General features: G+C 40.4%; 1 protein-coding gene across 1 annotated transcript in view; it reads left to right on the top strand.

The window, feature by feature from the left end:
* Positions 1–21,581, top strand: part of ESR1 (estrogen receptor 1) — a 288,931-nt gene that overhangs the window by 64,257 nt on the left and 203,093 nt on the right. The window lies entirely within an intron of this gene.

Here is a 21,581-nt window from a genome sequence, read left to right as displayed (position 1 = left end):
GGGAAATAATGGAATAATCAGGCTGGGATGACCCTTGCTTGAGTCAATGTCTAGCCTAATGTATCCCTTTGATTTCAGGAAAGGTCAAACTTCAAATTACTATCTGCATGACTACTCTCTTGGCAGCCCGTGCTGTCAGCGAGCAAAGACTGAAGTGCCAGGGGAGGTAAAAGGAAGAGCCAGGACAATAAGTAGATGTTCAAAGGAAAACGGTCTGGCCCATGGACCAGACTTTCCCAAACAACAGACTTGGTCATTGATGGAGATGAATACTAGCAAGTTCACATGGTCCTGGAGCTTACAACTTAGAGCAGAGAACAAAGAGAGACCACCTCCTGCAGGGGATGGATGCTCCAGGATCACTGATGCTGGGTCTCTGATAGCACCAGGTTGAGCAAGTCAAGGGAAGTCAGGCCTAGAGGCCTGGTCTAATCAGATGATGTACCAAATGTTTATGATTTGGCAGCCAGAGTTGTGGTCAGGAAGTGGGTTACTGTAAGAATGATTATGTCAGGTCTTTAAATCCCAGCAGGAGGCCGAAGGAAGAGGATAAGGGAGGGATGGACCATGGTAGTTACAAGTAAATAGGTTCAGACTCTGGAGTTCAGAGGCAGCAAAGAACATGGAATGCAAGTTCAAGGAGAGAGGCTGGGCCTGCGTGGGTCGGGCAGCAGGAATCAGAATCATTACTTGGGAGCCTGGAGGACCTAAGGGGAGGAGTGGAGAGTAGTGTAGGGAAATGGGCAGGGCCCAGCTGAAAGTAGCTGGGACCAACAGTCAGAAACCACACAGTACTGAAATATTAGGGAAGGGAGGCTCGGGAATGCAGTTCAGGGTGGAAGGCATTTGTGGGAGGCATCGCCACAGGTTCTTGCAGCGGTTTTATGATGAGCAGTACAAAGCAGTGCTGTCTCTCCTCTGTCCCGCGAGCAGACTGGAAGGATGGTTTGGCAGCTGGGGCAAACCATGGAGCTGTGAGTGCCGGTGGCTGTACACTGCAGGAGAAGCAGCAACAAGTCTTCACTTGCTCAGACGCAGGGGAAATGTTTGCTCCAAAGACTGACCGCAGGCTGGCTTGGTTGGGGAAGGAATTTTGGAGAACTAGGAATCTGGAGAAATAAGAGGTTGCGTTGATGGGGTGTGCTAGCAGGTAGGTAGGCAGGTTTTATATGAGAGGCAAAAAAAGGCCCAACCTGGTTTTGTGAAGCTGAGAATGGCAACAGAGAAAGGTTAGTCCAGGCTTGTGTGTGTGGAAGCTAGTGCTGAGTGGGAGAAGGCGGAGGAGAGCCTGCCTGACTCTGAGGCCGGCGTTTGTTCTTCCTTTTACTAGACTCAAATAAGGGCATTGGTTAGATGGTGGCCATGGAAATTGGGAAGAAGAGGTGAAACTAGCAATTAAGGATTTCACTGGACACACATGCTGGATGTTGATGGTGCAAAGAGCAAGGGCTGTGGTGAGGAAGGCGTTACTCTAAGAAGGATCCTGGGAGGGCTAGGGTGTACAGGAGGTGAGCAGAGGCCTGAATGACTAACGCCGAGGAAACGGGTGACCGACCGTGAGCACTTCAAATGAACAACTGATTGTGTGGAGCCAGGAGATCCACATCTTGACAGCAACCACCCAGGACAGAATTTGTTCCTGGCCTAATTTTCAGAAGTTCCCACTTTCCTCATGAGATCACCACCAGCAGCTGTTCTTGCATTCTAATTACTTTGTCATGCACATTTCTTTGTATTGTGTGCACGGTGCAGCGTGTAGAATGGCAAACCCAACTTCGTGCACCTGTGCATGGCTAAGAGAAGACTGCCCCCCAACCCCCGTTTTTTTTTTTTTTTTTTTTTTAACTTTGGCAGTTCTCATTTCTTCCTTTTCCTTATTGTTTAAATCCATGGTTCTCAACCAACAATGGTTCTAATGAACCACTCAGGGGAGTGAGTCTAAAAAAATACCTATGGCCAGTTCCCCCAAGGGTTCTGGTTCATGGGTGTGGGGTGGGGTCTGGGCGAGAGCATTATTTAAAAGCCCTGCTTATGATTCTAAGGTGTCATCATGATTGAAAACCATTGCACTTCCAAGTTTGCTCTGTACCTCTGGAAAGGTGGAGCCCAGACTTGGGCAGAATTCGGAGGAAGGTTGGGCTCATGTTTGGTGTCAACATCTTGTTAGACTTCTCAGCATGTCCCAGGAGTGCATTTGGCATTAAAATTGTGGGATCCATGGTCAGCTTCTAACCTTTGTAGTCATCCTGAAAGTGTTTTTGCTACTTTGTCTATATAATCATAAGGTAGTAGAAATTTCTAGCTAGATATTATCTCACTTTCTTTTCTTTTCTTCTCCTTCTTCTTCTTCTTCTTCTTCTTCTTCTTCATTTTTTTTTTACTGGAGTTTAAATCAAAATGTAAAGCCCTAACTGGTTTGACTCAGTGGATAGAGCATCAGCCTTTGGACTGAAAGGTTCCAGGTTCGGTTCTGGTCAAGGGCATGTACCTTGGTTGCGGGCACATCCCCCATGCGAGGTGTGCAGGAGGCAGCTAATCAATGTTTCTCTCTCATCAATGTTTCTAACTCTCTATTCCTTTCCCTTCCTCTCTGTAAAAAATGAATAAAATATATTAAAAAAATCAAAATGTAAAAAAGTAAATATAAGGGACTTCTAAATATTCAGATTTTAGTCATTGTTGTAGGATATAAATAATAAAGAAACTACATTTTTTTTTTACTACATATTTTTTCAAACATCTTTGGAAGTAGAATTTTAAGTGTGACAGAAGATTATTTGAATATGACCCCTTTATGATGTCGATGAGGAAACTGAGACTATAAGAGACAAAGTGCTTCATGTCAGGGCACATGGTTAGTGAGGGTCAGAGACCAGGGCCCTGATGTGCTGATTCCCACTCCAGAAGGTTCTTCTACATCCTGCCTCTCCCCTGTTTCCATTCCTTTATGTTTCATCCGTTTTCACCACATATTTGCTAACTGCCACACACCCAAATTCTGTACCAGACAGGTCAGAATGACTTTAACATTTTATTTAATAGAGTAGAATAAAATACCTTTCTAGTAAAGAGTGACAAATATTTGTTTTAAAAGTATTGTGCAAAATATACATTATCAAGGTAGGATATATTTTCCAAATTAAATTTTTAGTGGAAACAGGAGAGCTCTTAGTGGTTGAGCATCAACCTATGAACCAAGAGGTCACGGTCAGATTCCCGGTCAGGGCACATATCTGAGTTGCAGGCTCCCTCCCAGTGTGGCGTGTGTAGGAGGCAGCCGATCAATGAAATTCTCATCATTGGTATTTTTATCTTTCTCTCCATCTCCCTTCCTCTCCTAAATAAATAAAAAATGTATACTAAAAAAAAAGTAGCAGCATAACATATTTGTTACTGTTCTTCTTTTCTAAAAGAAGAGTATGACATAGAGGTAAATAGTATTGAGAAAAGGACAACTAAAATTCTAAAAGATGAGTTACATATGGGCAAAGTCCTTTGTTAACTGTACTATGTTATAGAAATGTATATAAAAGGTCATGTAAATCAGGGAATTATGAAAAGTTAGGGACTTGGATTATTGAGTTCAAGCCCCTTGTTTCAAAAATGACTTCCAAGTTTACTTGACTAAGGGCCAATCAGCAACCTGTTGGAACTTGAACTTTAACCTTCATGTTCATCCTTTATATTTGGGATATTGAAAAAAAATCAAAGAAAAAATTATCAGTTGTTTATTTTTTATTTATGAGTGTAATTTATGTTTGTTTAGAAACATGAGTATAGAAAATATTAAATGTAAAGACAAGCATTGTGTATATCTTTATAATCTGTTTTTTCACTTTACGTATGATAGTGAGTCTTCTTTTGAACAAATTATTTTTAAGAATAGTATTATAATTGAATGTTATAAATGAAATTATTCATGGATAACGGTTTATTTAGCTATTTCCTCATTAACAGATATTTGTGGTGTTTTTTTTTTTCCAGTTTACTCCCAAGTTTTGAGTAAGTGATACTTCAATGAACATCTGTTTGTTGTCTTAGTATGTGTTAGATTAGTTCCTAAAGACAAATGATTTTAAGAGTATAAATATGTGTGAGACTCTGGATAAATGCCTCCACATTTCCCGCTAGTAACGTGCATACAATTTAGAATGTGTGGCAGCGCCCATTTCATCACTCACTCCTATGCTTTTAGAAACCAAGCTGCCTGATGTTTGGCTCTTCTCCAGAAATTTAATCATTTAAACACAGGAAGTGGATGTGTAAATGGGAAATTAAGTCTTGACCAAATGTGGAAAAATGTTAAGGGTAAATCAAAGTCAACTTATACATTAATTACACCTCCATTCTCTCTGCATGACCCCCCCCCCCTGCTCTGTCCTCTTACCCCACTCCCCTGCCCATGCCCCATCCATGCTTCTTCCGATAATCTGAGTCCACTCACTGAAATTTGAAATAAAACTTAACCTTGTTTTCTATGACACTTGAGACTTCTGAGCTGGTGGTTGGCTTGTGGGAGTTTCATTGTAGCACCGAATGACTTTACTGCTCCAGCACCTCAGCCTTCATGGGTCACCCAGAGCGACCCACATGCCATTCTGGCTCTCCGAAGGCCACTACAATGGCTTGTGCAGTAACTTGTGCTGGGCTGAGGGGGCAAGTGGCGTCTGACATCCAGCCCCGATCTGCTCCCCAACTGAAACACTTTGCATGGGGCTGTGTGTGCCTGGACGATGGACACACATTCTCTGCTGGTCCCCAGAAAGGCATCAGGGCCCTTCGTCCACTTCTCTTTCTCTGGGGAGCTGTGGGCTGTTTTGCTGGCTGGTCAAGGATGGACAATTTGTTCCCAGGAGTCAGGCCCTTAAGTACTGTTGGTCTGTGCAGGGCAAGATAGGAAGAGAAGACCCTCTTGGGCCTTCAGGAAAAGCAGGAGCCCTAGGTGTAGACAACAACCCAAATAGGTCCACTCCAGAGTAGTCTAACGGGAAGTACAACTAGTAATTCTCTATGTGTCTACTTAGAAAATGATTTCATATTTCACTTTTCATATACATGTTTTTTAAAATGTTTTTAAAAATATTTTTATTGATTTTAGAGAGAGAAAGGGAGCGAGAGATAGAAACATCCATGATGAGAGACAATCATTGGTTGGCTGCCTTCTGCACACCCCTAGTGGGGATCAAGATTACAACATGGGCATGTGCCCTGACCTGGAATGGAAACATGACCTTTTGGTTCATGGACCGATGCTCAACCACTGAGCAACACTGGCTGGGCCACATATGTTTTTATGTGTGTGTTTATATAATCATTTATTGTAGAACAGTTTTACATTGGCAGAAAAATTGTGAAGATAGTAGAGCTTTTCTCTATGCCCCACACACACTGTCTCCTGTAATGGAACTACTTAATATAAACAAGAAACAATCCTGATATGTTACATTAAACTAAAGCACATATTTTATGAAAACTTCCTTAATTTTTACCTGAAATACTTTTTTTCTTTCAGTATCCATAACACCATATGATGTTTTGCTCTTATGTCTTGGCTGTGACACTTTCTAAGACTTTCCTTCTTTTTGGTGACAGTGGCAGTTTTGAGAAATACTGGTTTTGTGTTTTGTAGAATGTACCTCCATTGGGATTTGTATGATGTTTTTCTAATGCTTAGAATAGGATTATGGTTTTTTGGAGAAGGGGAGGGAGGAAGAACACAAAGGTAAGATGCCATTTTTATTACATCATTCAAGAGTATATACTATCAACATGATTTATGACTATTGACCTTGACCTTGACCATATGACATAGATAGTGTCTGTCAGGTTTCTTCATTGTAAAGATGCTGCCAAACCTCCTTTTTCTACTGTATCCTATAGAAGAAGTCCCTATACACAGCCCACTCTTAGGGTTTGGGGGTAATATGCTCCCTCATTGAGGGTGGAGTATGTACATAAATTATTTGGAATTCTGCATGGGATATTGATCTATTCTTCCTCATTTGTTTATTCATTCAATCATTTATTTATATTAATGCAGATTCATTCCCACTTATTTTGTACTTTGGGTTATAGAATACTACTTCGTTGGGTTGCTCAATTTGTTCCTGCTTTGGAAGAAGACATATTTTTAAGTATATAAAAAAAGAACTCAGTCAACTTCAATAACAGAAGGAAAGGCTCTTCTATTTTCCTTTATGGGTCTTACTGATTGCTTGTAATCTAAAACTTAGTGTTTATTTTCTAAGGTGCTAAGATCAGACAAAAAATTGACAAGTATTCAAGACTGAGTAAGGCAACATGTGAATCAGTGTTATAAGAAATGTTTTTCTCATTTTCTTCTCCAAATCTCCTTAGTGGCCCTTTGCTCCTGGGATAAAGATAAAACCTTCAACAGAGCTACTTGTAGGCTACTGGGTCCAGTTGCTAGGACTTTTCTTAGTTCCCTTAATAGATTATTCTTCCCACTAAAAGGCATTTGCATATATAGTTGACCCAAGAACAACATGAGTTTGAACTACATGGGTGCACTTTCATGTGGATTTTTCTCAATTGGTAATTAGACAAACTGCGAAGACTAAAACAGATGAGTAAACTTATGGTTTCTACAGTACAGTACTGTAATTTATTTCCTCTTATGATTTTATTAGTGACATTTTATTTTATCTAGCTTACTTTATTGTAAGAATAAAGTATATAATACACATAACACAAAAGTATGTGTGAATCAACTGTTTATATTATTGGTAAGGCTTTAGTCAACAGTAGGGTATTAGTAGTTAGGTTTTGGGGGAGTCCAAAGTTATCTGTGGTTTTTTGACCTTACTAGTCTGTCTTTTTAGAAAGTTCCTTCAAAAGTGACCCCATCCCACGTTCTTGCCATCAGTGTGGCAGCTGGAAAACCTGAACTATGTAGGGCAGCCCAACATGCAGGAAACGCCGGCAGAGTTAATGGTACAGTCTGCAGGCAGATTTTATTCTATGGGAAACCTCAGTTTTTGCTCTTAGGTCTTCAACTTATTGAACAAGACCCACCCACATTGTGGTGGATAACTTAGTCAACTGGTTGTAGATGTTAACTGTATCTCCAGGATACCTTCACAGCAACATCTGTATTAGTGTTTGAATAACACTAACAAACAGTACTATAACCTAAGCATATTGACATGTAAAACTAACCATTACCAGTGATCAAGAGAGAAAAGTGCTATAGGTAGGAAAACACCCAATGGTATTGTAGTTCAGTGAGAGGTTGATGGGAAGTGGGGTGGGGGTGAACTGTAGTTGGAGTGGTCGGGAGTGGAGAGGAGAGCACATGTGTTGGCATTCTTGGCTCAGCAAATTGAACTATTAGTTATGGGATCCATTTGTTTTATTTATTGAAGGCAGTGGGGAAAAGAGTACATAGGAGCTTGAAGCTCTTGAAGGAATATAGATATTATGCTGAACAAAGACAGTCTCATGAAGTATATAGAGTATTCACTATGGATTTAAATTTGTTATATAGGGCTAGTTGTTTCATTGGGTGAGATGTAAAGCAAATATCAGGACTTTCTATTTTTTCTAAGCAATAAAGGACTGCTACTCACTAACTGATATAACCAGTTTGATGTAAATATCAAATCATGTGAGTTTCATTTGATGTCACATCTCCTCCCCTTTCCTAGTTCAGGCCTTAGTCAAGCTTGCTGCCTGCAGTGGGATAGAGGGCAATTGGCCTCTTTTTCCTTCAGTCAAATTGATTCCTCTCTGGGTATCTTGCCAATTGGATTTCTAATTCCTATAGGGTCGAAATGGGTGGGTCAGGAGGAGAGGAGAGGGGCAGGAAACGCTGTGCTGAGCTGGTGCCAAGCTTTCTGTGGCTATAGGTGTTAGCAGCAGCTTCTCTTCCTCAGGATTCCATTCCTGGGATAGTTTGATACACAAATGTGAGGAACACAGCCAGTCCCAACACAGACATCTTTTCTTGCTTGCTATCAGAGGAGTGAGTCAGGATCTCTTGTCCTTAAGATTTCCTGGTGGCTACTGTGTCTGCTAATTCTCAGCGGACATTTATCAGCTCTCCAGGAGTTATGTTGAAGCTGCTTTCCTTGGACCTGAGATGGGTGTGGGCATTTCCCAGATCTTCCACCATAGGTGGAGGGGGATGCCCAGCAAATGACTTTCTCCCTAAATCTTGTTTCCCAACATCTGACCCTTTTATACCCGTGACATGTGAGAGGGAATAGTGAAATCCCCTTTGTTACCTCCTCTTCCTTCTCCTCCTCTTTAAATAATTCATAGTACCTAGACTTTAATTTATGATTTAATCTCATACTTCAAGATCTCAGCCTAACACTGGAACTGAATGGCTCCATTTTAACATTATATATCTATATCTATATCATCTATATCTAATCTATATCTATATCTATATCTATATCTATATCTATATCTATATCTATATCTAATCTATATCTATATCTATATATTTGACCAAATAAACATGGTTTAGTTTTTTAACCTATTGACCATCAAATCACTTATCTCAGTTAATAAAATGACTGAAATGATAAGGTCAGTCTCTCTACCACCAGGCATCTCCACTGTGTCATCCTGAATTGATTCCTCAACTAGTCTCCATCTTCAAGGGGTTTGTAATATTACTTGGCAAATTGGTTTTATAGTGGAAATTTCTGGACATGAATAAAAGACTGTATAAAGTTGAATATCATAGGATTTCCTAAAAGTATCAATATAAGTAGTAAATGCTATGAATGATCACAAGGAGTTAATGGTAATCGAGTAGAACTATTACATCTGGTTACGAATGGAGAGAGTACCTCCTAGCTACATGGCCCACTGCTCTTTGTGTGGTATTGGGGCCGTTGAATCCACTCTGTTCACGTCTCTTGACTTTGTGAATCTGTGGTTCCTGGGCCATGTGTTACAGAGTTCCTGGGGGTCATTTAGAGAAGTCCATACTGTGAATGGAGTTGGGACTTAAGAATCTCAGGGTAACCTAGCACGAGCCTATCCTGATCTGTTTGGGCAAGACTGGGACAATGGAAACATCTGACTTTTAGGGCATCTACTGTTCAGAACATGTCTTCTTGCCCTTGAGGGATGGATTATTTTATATTTCTGATAGTAATGAACACCTGGTAAATACTAGATAACTCAAAGCAACAGACAAAACATTGTAAAGACTTTTTATTTACTTGAAGGCAGACACCAAGTTGGAACAATTTAATTCACTCATTCACTCATTTATTCATTCTCTTCCAGTATATTTATTGAGCACAAAATATGTGCCTGAGGTACACAAAGATCTCAAAAGCGAGTAAGAAGCACAACACAACACTAAAACATTACATGTAATTCAAAGAGAAATCCTCTAATAGCAAGCTGCCTACCCACTCCCTATGGAGAATTAAATCTACTTGGTTAAGTTATAAATTAAGATATATGTATCTGTAATATAAAAATACATTTAAAAAATGTTAGGGGAGCTATGGTGAATTGTGTTGCTATGAACATAGGGGTGCATAATACTTTCTAATGGGTATTTCTAGTTTATTGGGATATATTCTTAGAAGTGGGATCAGTGGGTCAAATGGGAGTTCCAGTTTTAGTTTTTTGAGGAAACTCCATACTGTTCTCTACAGTGGCTGCATCTGCATTCCCACCAGCAGTGCATGAGGGTTCCTTTTTCTTGGCATCCTCGCCAGCACTTGTTTGTTGATTTGCTTATGATTGTCATTCTGATAGGTGTGAGATGGTTTCTCATTGTTGTTTTGCTTTGCATCTCTCAGATGATTAGTGACTTTGAACATGTTTTCATATGCCCCTTGGCCTTCCTTCTGTCTTCTTTCAAAAAGCATCTATTTAGGTCCATTGCCCATTTTTTGATCGGGTTGTCTATCTTCCTTTTGTTAAGTTGTATGAGTTCCCCACAAATGTTGGAGATTAAACCCTTTGCTCAGATTTGGAAACAGCCTAAGTGCCCATTGGCAGATGAGTGGATTAAAAAACTGTGGTACATCTACACAATGGAATACTATGCTGCAGTAAACCCTTTGCAACAGCATGGATGGAACTGGAGAGCATTGTGCTAAGTGAAATAGGCCAGTCAGAGAAAGATAAATATCACATGATCTCACTCATTTATGAAATATAATGAACAACATAAACTGATGAACAAAAACAGATCCAAAGACAGAGAAACATTGATCAGACCATCAAACCTCAGAGGGAAGCTAGGGGAGGGTGGGGGTAAGGGAGAGAGATCAATCAGCCTAACCAATGGACACAGACAACAGTGGAGTTAGGGCATGAGTGGGGAGAATGGGGGAATAATAGGGAAATAAGGACACATATGTAACACTTTTAAAAAAATATTTTTTATTGATTTTGTACAGAGAGGAAGGGAGAGAGATAGAGAGTTAGAAACATTGATGAGAGAGAAACATCGATCAGCTGCCTCTTGTACACCCCCTACTGGTGATATTCCCGCAACCAAGGTACATGCTCTTGACCGGAATCGAACCCGGGACCCTTCAGTCCCCAAGCCGACGCTCTATCCATTGAGCCAAACCAGTCCTGGCATATGTAATACTTTTATCAATAAAGAAAAAATGTTAGGGGAACAAGATGTTATCTTTAATGATAGGCTATTTCATTTTTTCTTAGTTGATTTATAAAAATTTGGAATAGAGTATGTTTAATGGTGAAAAGGACTCTGAATAAAACCTCCTTTGATACCTATGATAAGGATCAGAAAACTTACAAATATATAACAATAGGACTTTCTTCTAATTAAAAAAAACAACTATTTGGCTTCTTTTGTAAAAATGAAAAATTAGTCATAAATATAAACCTCTTTTTTTCCCATTGAAAATATGTTGAAGATCATAATCATTGTTTCCCTGTCTGTTATTGGAACCCACAATCACTAAATCCAGTGATTATATTTATTGATATGATATAAAGGAAAAGACTAAAAGATATGGCTAAGGAAAATTGGGTGATGGGTGATTTCAGCTTTACTGATGATTTTGTTCATAAAGGGACTTCAAATTAGACTGTAGACATATTTGCTGTTTGAGTCCCAAACATTTTAGCTGTAACAAAGCATCTCAATTCCCGATATTTGACAGTCTGCTTCAAAATATTTCTCTTTATTTTTATGAAAGCTGCAGCGCTTTTCCTGATGTGACAGCCAGGATTTTGTCAACAATCTACCACTTATTTACAGAGTCTCAAGGCCTGCTGTTGAGTATTTACTGAGCTGTACAATGCCTCAGTGGGAGCCATGGAGGTGGTTTGCAATGGGTCTGAACACATTGTAAAGTAGTAAAAACTGGTATTTCAACAATTCGTCCAAAAACACACTGGAGTCATAGTAAGTTTCTGTTTTCCAAGTGTACATGGCTTGCTTCTAGTTTTAATGTTCTACTCCACACCTAAGGTGCCGCTGTGCAGGGTTATTTTTTATCCTGGGGAAAAAAATATTCTGATTTTTACTGAATTTCAATGATGTTGTGTTAAGCAAACTGTTATTTTGGAATGGAGGGAAGTAAGCAAGCCTTCAACAATAGCTCTTTATTTCATCTAAAACCTTTGGGCCATATAACTCTTCCCTTTATCAAAATTTTTGTTACCATTAGTGGATTATTAGCTTTGCTTCTGGAAAAAATAATGGCAGAAAGGGGGCAAGAGGAATGTGTAGCTCTTTACATTATTGCACTTAATCTTTGCAACAATCTTTGGGTTAGGAATTGTCCCAGCTTTATAGATCTCAAAGACTTTAATTTGTCCAAATTCCCACAACCTCTAGTTGGCTGAGCTAATATTCAAACCCAACATGAAAAGATGCTCATCCTGTATCACAGTAAGAAAGCTCAAATTGAAAGTGCATGGACAATGGGTATTCACATTATACAGCTGCTATGGAGGGCATGTTGGCAATAGCTACTAAAATTAATCTTGTCCTCATTTACCCCTGTGAGAATCTTTTATGTTCCATGTTATTAATTATAGCATTGTTGATAGATGCAAATGATTGGGGGCAAAACTTAATTGCCATTAATGGGGAACTGGTAAAATAAATCATGGCTCTTCCACTCAATGAAATACTTTGCAAAGTATTTACTACAAATACTTTGTAGCAAAATAGAAAGATATCCGATACATATTTGTTGATGAAAACTAAAAAAACACATGTCACAAAACAGAATACATGTTACTATTTTAAAGGGGATATGGAAAAAAGAGAGAGAGAAAGAGAAAGAGAGAGAGAGAGAGAGAGAGAGAGAGAGAGAGAGAGAGAGAGAGAGAAGCTATATGCATAGAATATCTTTGGAAGAAAAATTTTAAAAACTGTTGCATCTAGAGAGAGAAATTGTTGGGTAGCAGAGAGAGGTGGGAGATGATTTTCTCAATATGGCTTCGGAAATATCTTTTGATGTTTGAAACACAAACTGCATTATATATTTACAAATAAATAAAATAAAATTTTTAATGAAATAAAATCTGTAAAGCACATGGTATATGCCCAAGTAACAGCCAACTGCATTTATCTTAAGTCTCTGGTAAGGGAGATATCAATTAAAAAATTAACTCTAGCTAGATGGTTTGGCTCAGAGGATATAGCATCGGCCTGAGGACTGAAGGGTCCCAGGTACGATTCTGGTCAAGGGCATGTATCTTGGTTGTGGGCACATCCCCAGTAGGGTGTGTGCAGGAGGCAGCTGATTGATGTTTCTCTCTCACCCATGTTTCTAACTTTCTATCCCTCTCCCTTCCTGTCTGCAAAAATCAATAAAATATATTAAAAAAATTAACTTCAGGAAAAGGATGTTTTTTGGATGCTTTGTTGTTGTCAAACCTATTTGAAAAAAAACTTTCCCAAACTGATGATCATGCTCATACTGAACTAGCTCAGAGTGAACAGAAATAACTATCCCCACCAACCTGACTAGAAAGCTGAGCACCTCATCAAAATTGAGGAACAAGAAGAGATGTGAGTGACTGGAGCTGTTGAAAAGGAGGCCAGGGAACTGAGAATGCATACTAGTCTATAAGAGAGAATAAATGGGCTAGGCAGGCATTCTTTTCTGCTGCAAGTTTGATTAGAATTGTGGGTCTCAATTCTATGAGCTATGTTTTTGCTTAGGGCTAGCCTGCAAAGACCTCAGAGAAGAAACAGGCTTGAGAGCAGACAAGAAGAGGGAGAGAGAACCAAGGCCAGGAAATTGAGGACAGGGTGGAGAAAGGGGGAAAAGTTACATTGTGTACAATTTAGCCATTTATTAGCATTTGGCATAAAAGTTTGTGGAATTATTTCCTTTCTTTGTATTTATGGTAAAAAGAAAAAAAAAAAAACTTCTGGGAAATGTCACTGAAAGTACTGTCTTTATCTGAGAATTGACCAAAAGTTTGCCATTGAGTTCTTCTGAGTGTTTATAACGTGATCCTTGGTAATATTTCCAGTTCTTTTAAAAGGCTATGGTTTTTAGGAAGACTAGCACTTTTTGATTATAAAGTGGTTTCCTTAAAGAGTATGTTAGCAAAGTAGGAAGGCAATTAATGTCTTTCAAAGTAGATTCTCTTGGAAATGGAAATAGGTCAAATAAAGTAAAGTAATTAAATTTTTGGTTAAAGGCATTCTGTTTGAAACTCTGCACAATTAACACGTGCAGAAAGGTTTAATGTTTTTCTTTAGCTAGAAAGTTAAGTTCAAATGATATGGATATAAAAATCAGACTTGAATGGACTTTCTTCCAAGGACTGATGAATGGAAGGTAGAGAGCTCATTTCTCCATGTTTTTAAAGGCAAGTCATTTCTATGAACACTGTTGTTTGGAGGTTTGTAACTTATGCTCTCAAATTTTTCTCCCCTTCTCTTTATTAGTGATTTGAGAATGTAAAAGTCTTTTGTGTGTTTCCCAAAGATCTGGGGATTAAAAAAATATTTTTATTGATTTCAGAGAGGAAGGGAGAGGAAGAGAGAGATAGAAACACCAATGAGAGAGAATCATTGATTGGCTGCCTTCTGCATGTCCTACACTGGGAATTGAGCCTGCAGCCCTGGCATGCACCTTGAGAATTGAACTGTGATTTCCTGATTCATAGGTAGACGCTCAATCATTGCATCACATTGGCTGGACAAAATCTCTGGGGCTTTTCAAGATTAAAAATAGCCCTCTGAGGCACTAAGATTATATCTTGATTATGCTGATCATGGCTCATACTAAAAGGAGACAGAATGTAGTATCACATGAAGACACTAGGGGTGGGTAGACAGAATGGCTATATATAAAGACCCAGGTTATAGTCCAGGTCCTCTGAACTAGACCTTCAGCAAGTATAACATTTGACAAGTCATCCATACCTTTCTGGGCTTCAGTTTCTTTATAAATACAATCAAAATATCAAACTTTACAATAAAAGCCATCAATTCTAATAGTTTCTTATGAGGTAAGAAGTTTGAGTTGTTCTAGAAAATATGAATCTACTTCCAAGTTTTTCTCTAAGTTCTGGTTCTGAATTCTAGTCATTATATTCACCATTTTTGTGTTAGTTAATGAGGAAGTCAGTGATATTGTAGAATGGTTTAAACATTCGTTATTTGAATAGTATTTACTGGGGGCCAACTATGATCATGCATTGTATTAAGGAATGGACTCATGACTTGGGAAAAAAAAGTCCCTGTGTGCCTTTTAAAATTTTATAGGTTAGTGGCAGGATATAGAAAAATAAACAGAAAATTCCAACAGTATAATAAGAACTATTGCTGAGGATTTTCAAAAAGCTATAGGCATTCATAGGAGACAAACCCAATAAGAAATCAAGGAAAGCTTCCTGTTGGCTGTGATGTGTCAAAGGAGACCTGAAGAATGGGGAAAAGTAAGTCAGATCAGAAGGGAGGAGAGGACATTTCCAGGCAGAGTGAATCACATATGTAAATTAGACTCAGGGTTTGAGGAACCTGAAAGTAATTCAATATGTCAGGAATACGTACCTGTGGGAGAGTGGATGGGAACTCTGGAGAAATGAGAACAATAATTCAAATACTTTGCTCTTCAGATAGATTACTCTTCCTGCAAGATGGAGAATAAATTGTGGGAGGTAAAGACTAGAAGCACATTTTGGAAGAGAAGATAGTGGCTTGATATAATAATCATGGTGAAAAAGGAGAATATACTCTAATGAGATCAAGGAAACAGAAATAAAAAAGATTTGTGATAGATCCAATTTGAGAGTGAGAAAAAGGGTCAAGGCTTCAGGCTGATTTTTTTTTTTTTTTTTTTTTTTGCTTGCACAATTACATGAACCGCAATGCCATTTGCTAAGATAGAAAAAACAGGAGACGTGGGTTTGAGGAAAAGATACGTAATTTTAGACAAGTTGAGTTTCAAATAGCTAGTACATTTGAAGTAGGTGCTCACTAAATGTTATTGAACGAATAAATATGCAAGTAAAAGTGTCTAATGGGTATCTGGAAATGTGGATCTCCTAGCCAGCAAAGATGATTTGGTTGAAAACATATTTTTAAGTCTTCAGTTTACAGATGAAACTTAGGAACCCTGGGAAGGGTTGATTTCAATCAGGCAGAAGTATAGGGGAAACAAGAGGGCCTAGGGGCTGGACCCAGAGAAATACTAACACCTGAGGAAAGATGGAGGCATAGATGCTCCCAGAAGTGAGAAGTAGGAGAGACTATTAAGATAGAGCTAAACATTAAGCTCCTAAACATAAGCTCTTTGTGGGCACAGCCACTGGTTTATTTTTGGTTGCCTGCTATAGACTGAATTATGTCTATCCAAAATTCATAGTCCCCATGGTGACTATCTGGCTATGGGGTCTCTAGGATTTAGGAGATAAAGTTAAATGAGGTCATAAGGATGTAGCCTTGATCCAATAAGACTGTGGCTTTCTAAGGAGAGAGAGAAGTTCTTTCCACTATGTGAGGTTGCAGGGAGAAGGCAAGTGTCTGAAAACCAGGAAGTGAATCCTCAATAGAACTTGACCATACTGGTGCCCTGTTCTCAAACCACCAGCCTCCAGATCTGTGAGACACGAAATTCCTGTTGTTTAAGCCACTGATCTATGGTATTTTGTTGTGGCAGCCTGAGCTAACTTAGGAAGGGCCCCAATACTTAGAGATGGTTATGGTAAAAGAGAGTCTCCTGGACTTCCACTCAAGATGGCAGAATAGGTAAATGTACTTGCATCCTCCCACAACCACATTGCAATCACAACTAAACTACAGAACAACCATCAGTCAGAACCACCAGAATCTGGCTGAATGGAAATCCTACAACTAGTGAATTAAAGAAGAAGCTGCATTGAGACTGGTTGACAGCTTGGCTGTTGCTTTGTGAGACCCTGAGCAGAGATTGAGCTGAGTTGTGCCAGGCCCACCAAAACTATGAGCTAATAAATATATGTCCCTTTAAACTACTACAGATGTGGCGATTTGTGAAGTGGCAGTAGAATACTAATACACTAAGGAAAAAAGAAAAAAAAGAAATAGTCATGGTAAATAAAGTAATCAGTATTTTTGGAGTGAATTGAATAAATGAGTCATTACTTGGCATGCTCATAAGTATACCACTTCCTTGAGACAGTATGATTGTAACTGAGGGGGTGGGAGAAGAGAGGAACTTGGTGTGGGGGTCCTGGGTACTTAGAGAGAGTGGGAGGGAGCCAATTATCTATGTGAATGTGGTGACAAAGTAGGAAGAAAGGCCAGAAAATGTTCCAAATATGCACTTCTCTGTCTCTCCTTTTAAAAATAATTTGACTAGAGTTGGTTCTGACATTTGACTTGATAAGTTCTTGGTTGATTACTGTGTGAGTGTGTGTGTGTGTGTGTGTGTATAAATACCCTCCTTAACATTAGATAGGACTATTTAAATCAACATGAATTTTAGGTACAATCCGGATATTGCTCTCTACAAAGAAATAATACCAAAGCTGGCAATGAAATTCCTCAAGTAAAAAAGAGATAAAAGGATGAAGAGGAACACAGTGTAATAATAATTAAAATAATTGAAATTCTTTCACCAGGCATGGCGCTTATAGCAAAAGTACTTTCTAAATTGTCTTCTGCCACATGAAATATAGGTAGGTTATATAAAAAGGTTTCACAATATTAAAAAAGTAAAGAAAATGTAAGATGAAAGTTACTAAATTCTATTAAGCAGGTAAATTAAATCTGAGTCACTCATTGCTTCACCATGAAAAGTAGCCATTCTGCTTGACAACTAAAAATCCAAGCTCTCTTCATCAAGTTCTGGGAGGAAGCCAAGAAATAACACCAAGGTCTAGGTTTTGTGAAAGGAAGGATCTTGGGTTTGATTCTTGACTTATAAATCACTAGAGGCCTGGTGCATGAAATTCATGCACTGGGGAGGGGGGTAGTTCCCTCAGCCTGGCCTGCACCCTCTTATAGTCTGAGACCCCCAAGGGGTCCTTAGTGCTGCCGCAGACGGAGGTGGGAGAGATTCACACCACCACCACTGTGCTTGCTAGCTGTGAGCCAGGCTTCTGCATGAGCGGTGCTCCCCCTGTGGGAGCACACTGACTACTAGGGAGCAGCTCTTGTGTTGAGCGTCTGCCCCCTGGTGGTGATTGCACGTCATAGTGACCTGTCATTATGCTGTTTGGTCAATTTGCATATTAGTCTTTTATTATATAGGATTAAAACATTTGGAGTGGTGGTGGGAAGAAAAAAGGCTGTTTAAGAATCTCAGTCCATTTGGCTTCTCATTTACTTGCAGCATTGCTGACTTAGGTAACATGCAATCATGTAAAGCCTGTTATTATTAAAACGGTTCGTGAATAGAGTGTTGGAATAATTCTGTGGCCTTGAGGGAGCCGTTCCCAGGAGAAGGGGCTGACTGAGAGAAGGACAGCTCTGTACCTTGGTGCCTTGGCAAAGCCACACACCCAGCACCTGGCTGTTGGCGACATGGGGTCTATGAGGTCCACACTCTTGGGCTGGGATGCAAAATACATCTACGTTGACAGAGATGAGAACAGTGGGTGCCTAATAGGGGCAGGAAGTTGACTAGAACGGGCCTGAGGGAACTTTTCTCTAAGTGACAGGGATACTCTGATTTCACTGGGATGATTATGGGTATATCCCTGTATGCAAATGTATCAAACTCTACCTGTAAGATATGTGCATTTCACTGCATATGAAAGTTACCACAGAAAACAAAAGTCAAAGGTCATTTGAAAAAGAAAAGCATTTGAGCTAGTCAAAACCCTTCAAACAAATACGCTGAACTATTTTAAATATATTTTATTGATTTTGTACAGAGAGGAAGGGAGAGAGATAGAGAGTTAGAAACATCGGTGAGAGAGAGAGTCATCGATCAGCTGCCTCTTGCATACCCCCTACTGGGGATATGCCCGCAACCAAGGTACATGCCCTTGACCAGAATCAAACCCGGGACCCTTGGTCCCCAAGCCGACGCTCTATCCATTGAGCCAAACCGGTTTCGGCTAGGCTGAACTATTTTAAAAATGAGCAGAAACTTAAAAGGAAATTCTTCATTTTTATTCTACTTTAGAGGAAAATAGTTGGTGTCAAATAAATGTACCAGGGCACACTCCCAAACAGAGCATTTATAATAAAAGTAATAGCTAGACCTTCATGCCTCAGAGTGAGGGAACCATTTCTAGGAGTATAAGCTATTTTGGAAACATTTTTTTTTTCATGTTTCTGTTGGAGGAATAATGTTTTTGAAAATGTAGAAAGCTTTTAATGGAGCTAGAGCAGAAACTATGTTTGGTCATAGTATTATCTGGTTCTGAGCTAAAAATTCAGGGCTCTCTTGTGAGCCACGCTGCCAAGAATTGGCAGACTTAATCCTCGAGATTGCTTGAATATGAATTTTGACTTTATGGCCTGCATCATTATGAGGATACAAAGATAACCTTTGGGAAAAAACAATTTTGAGAATGGTAGAAAGTTACATGGAAAGTTAGCTTTTGGAGATGATTATGCAGATAGATGTAATATTATTTTATTATTTTTAAGTATTTGGATGAATGCATGAGCTAATCTTGAATGACCTAATATGACCGGGCACAGTGTTAGGCACTCAAAGAATCCTCAAATAATTCTCTGCACGCCCCATTCTCAGGGACCTTCTGAGCAGGAATTGGGGGGGGGGGGGGGACGGAGGGTAGGCAGGAATGACATATGCAGGGCTGGGCCAAAGAAGGTTTACAGTTGTTTGTATGGACAATAATACAGCAATTAACAAATAATTAACAACGCAAGAATAAGCCCTGTTTCACATATTCACAACTGTACACGTACTTTTGCCCCACCCTGTATAATAATAAATAATTCAAGGAAGAATGTAATACATGCATGAGAAATTCCATGGGAGTTCGGAAGAGAGGAAATTCCGGGTGAATAAGAAAGGCATTATAGATGTGGTGGCATTTTGGCCAGAACTTCAAAAATGGCATGCTCGCCCCTGACGAGCCAACAAATGGGGGTCAGAGGCAGAGAGAATGTCACCAGGAAAGCACCGAGTGCTGGGAGTCTCACGTTTTCATTTGGTTGAAAGACAAACTACACATGGAGCAGATACATTAGACAGGATACTTTCATGGAAAGAAAGGAGGCCCCAGACTCCTGGGGAAGTATGATCTGGAACAGGTCAAAGAAGATGGATCCCGAAGCAGAAAAAAAAAAAACACCAAGGAAATAAAAGGCAGCAGGATCTAGGAAGGAGTGGGGGGAGAGGGGACTGGGAAGGGAAGGGAAGAACCTGAGGAAAGGTGATAGAAGGAGAAGGAAAAAGGACAAATGACAAAGCCAGAATGCTCAGGAACGGGGAAGCCCTCAAAGAAGACGGTAAGGCTTGAACCTGGGCCACTGCGGGGACGCTGTCCACAGGCCGGGTTTGTTGAGAGGCACACCGTGTTTCGGGGGCGGGTGGGGAACAAGCCGGCAATGCCCAGGAGGCCACTAGGAAAGTGGGTCTGGAGATGCCCTCAGCGGTGGCACTAGAGAAGTAGACTTGACCTTTCTTCACCTGTGAGTGCTGTTAGGGCGCGGCAGGAATGAGCGAATGGGCATGACAGCACAGAGAAGGAAGCCAGGAGAGAGCTGGGAGCCGGACTGAGAGGCTGATACCAGAAGCACCAGAAGAAAACTGGTCAGGTGCAGTGGTTCCCCTGACCCCCACTGCCACCAAACCTGGGGAGCAAACCTTACCAAGAAGAGGAGAGAGACCAATGGAGAGAAAATGTTGAGAAAACTGCCTTTGTTGGATTAATTTTGTTAGTCTCAAAATTCTCCAAAGAGAAAACAGGCCTTTTGTCTTTCCTATGTGCAGGAGAATGTTTGGTGATTCTCCTTCTCTCCTTTCTTTCTTCCTTCTTTTCCTCTCTTTCCTTCCTCCTTTCCTCTGCTCTCTTCCCTTCCCTTCCCTCTCCTCCCTTCCTTGCACCTTCTTGTTTCTTTGGTTTGACCTGAACATGGTCAATCACCTACAACGATAGCTGCCTTTCTGTTCAGTATCTGTCTGCAGTGCGGCCTGAGGAGGGAGGTCTTCCGTGCTCCAACATTGCAACGCTTTAGGTCTTTCATAGCAGGAAATTGTATGTCTGTTTGCAATATGACATCATGAACATTTTTGTAACTTTTACAAATATAACTTTTTGCTTGTTTCTTTGTACTGGTCTCAAGAGCCGCTCATAAATCTCTCTGGAACTGCGTAGGGTCCCAGGGCCAGAGCCTGGCCCCTCCTGGCACTGTGATTAGTCACTTAATACCCAAGACAATGACTAATGCCTGGCAACCAGCTCGCCATGAGGAGTCATGTGTCCTGGGAGCCCGGGCAAAGGCACACTGGGAGCACCTTACAGTTGGGTCTTCATACCATGGTGGAGAGGACCGGCTAGCTCCATGCGGGTACCATCAGGCAAGAGGAGACCCTCCTCCCCAGGCTCAATGCCAGCACAGTCACAGAGCTCACCATCAGTTTGAAACAAAGGTGCCCACCTTCGTCTTATCTTCAGACCCCAGCTTTTCACGTGTCCTTTTCATATGTTTACAGAAAGCCATCGACTGAGCTACCCGTGGCAAGGTTTGCGGGCTTGCTCAGCGAGGTGGAGGAGTGTTGCATTTCAGCTGGAAACACATCCCTAGATTGCCAGAACGTTTATTCCAAAGTCTGGTTTCCTGGCGCAATGGGAGGCATGGCAATCGTGTGTCTGCTCAGAGACTCGGGGCCAGCAAGGCACTTGATCCAAGTGTACCCCAGAGGCCTTTATCGTGAAATGACATTCTTTGGGAAAAACCGCCCGTGTCACATTGGGTGAACTTGATATCCATACACTTTCGACGGGCATTTCTATTTTAGCCATAAGCCTATGATTTACAGCAAGCCTGTTTTTCTCTCTTGCTTAGGATGGCAGCGGGAACCTGGGTCACTTTTCAGGCTCCAAGGATAAGGAGCAAAGGCGGCTGGAGGGTTGCTTCTCCCCCTCCACCCCCCAGAGTGCTGAGTTCCGCGGCTGTGCCACCCTCTGCTCTCCCTGAGCAGACAGCAGGCTTCTCCCTG

Source organism: Pipistrellus kuhlii, unplaced genomic scaffold (genome assembly GCF_014108245.1).
Source record: "Pipistrellus kuhlii isolate mPipKuh1 unplaced genomic scaffold, mPipKuh1.p scaffold_m20_p_5, whole genome shotgun sequence".
Classification (NCBI taxonomy): domain Eukaryota; kingdom Metazoa; phylum Chordata; class Mammalia; order Chiroptera; family Vespertilionidae; genus Pipistrellus; species Pipistrellus kuhlii.
The sequence above is the reverse complement of the archived record's forward strand: the minus strand, read 5'-3'. Positions and strand labels throughout refer to the sequence as shown.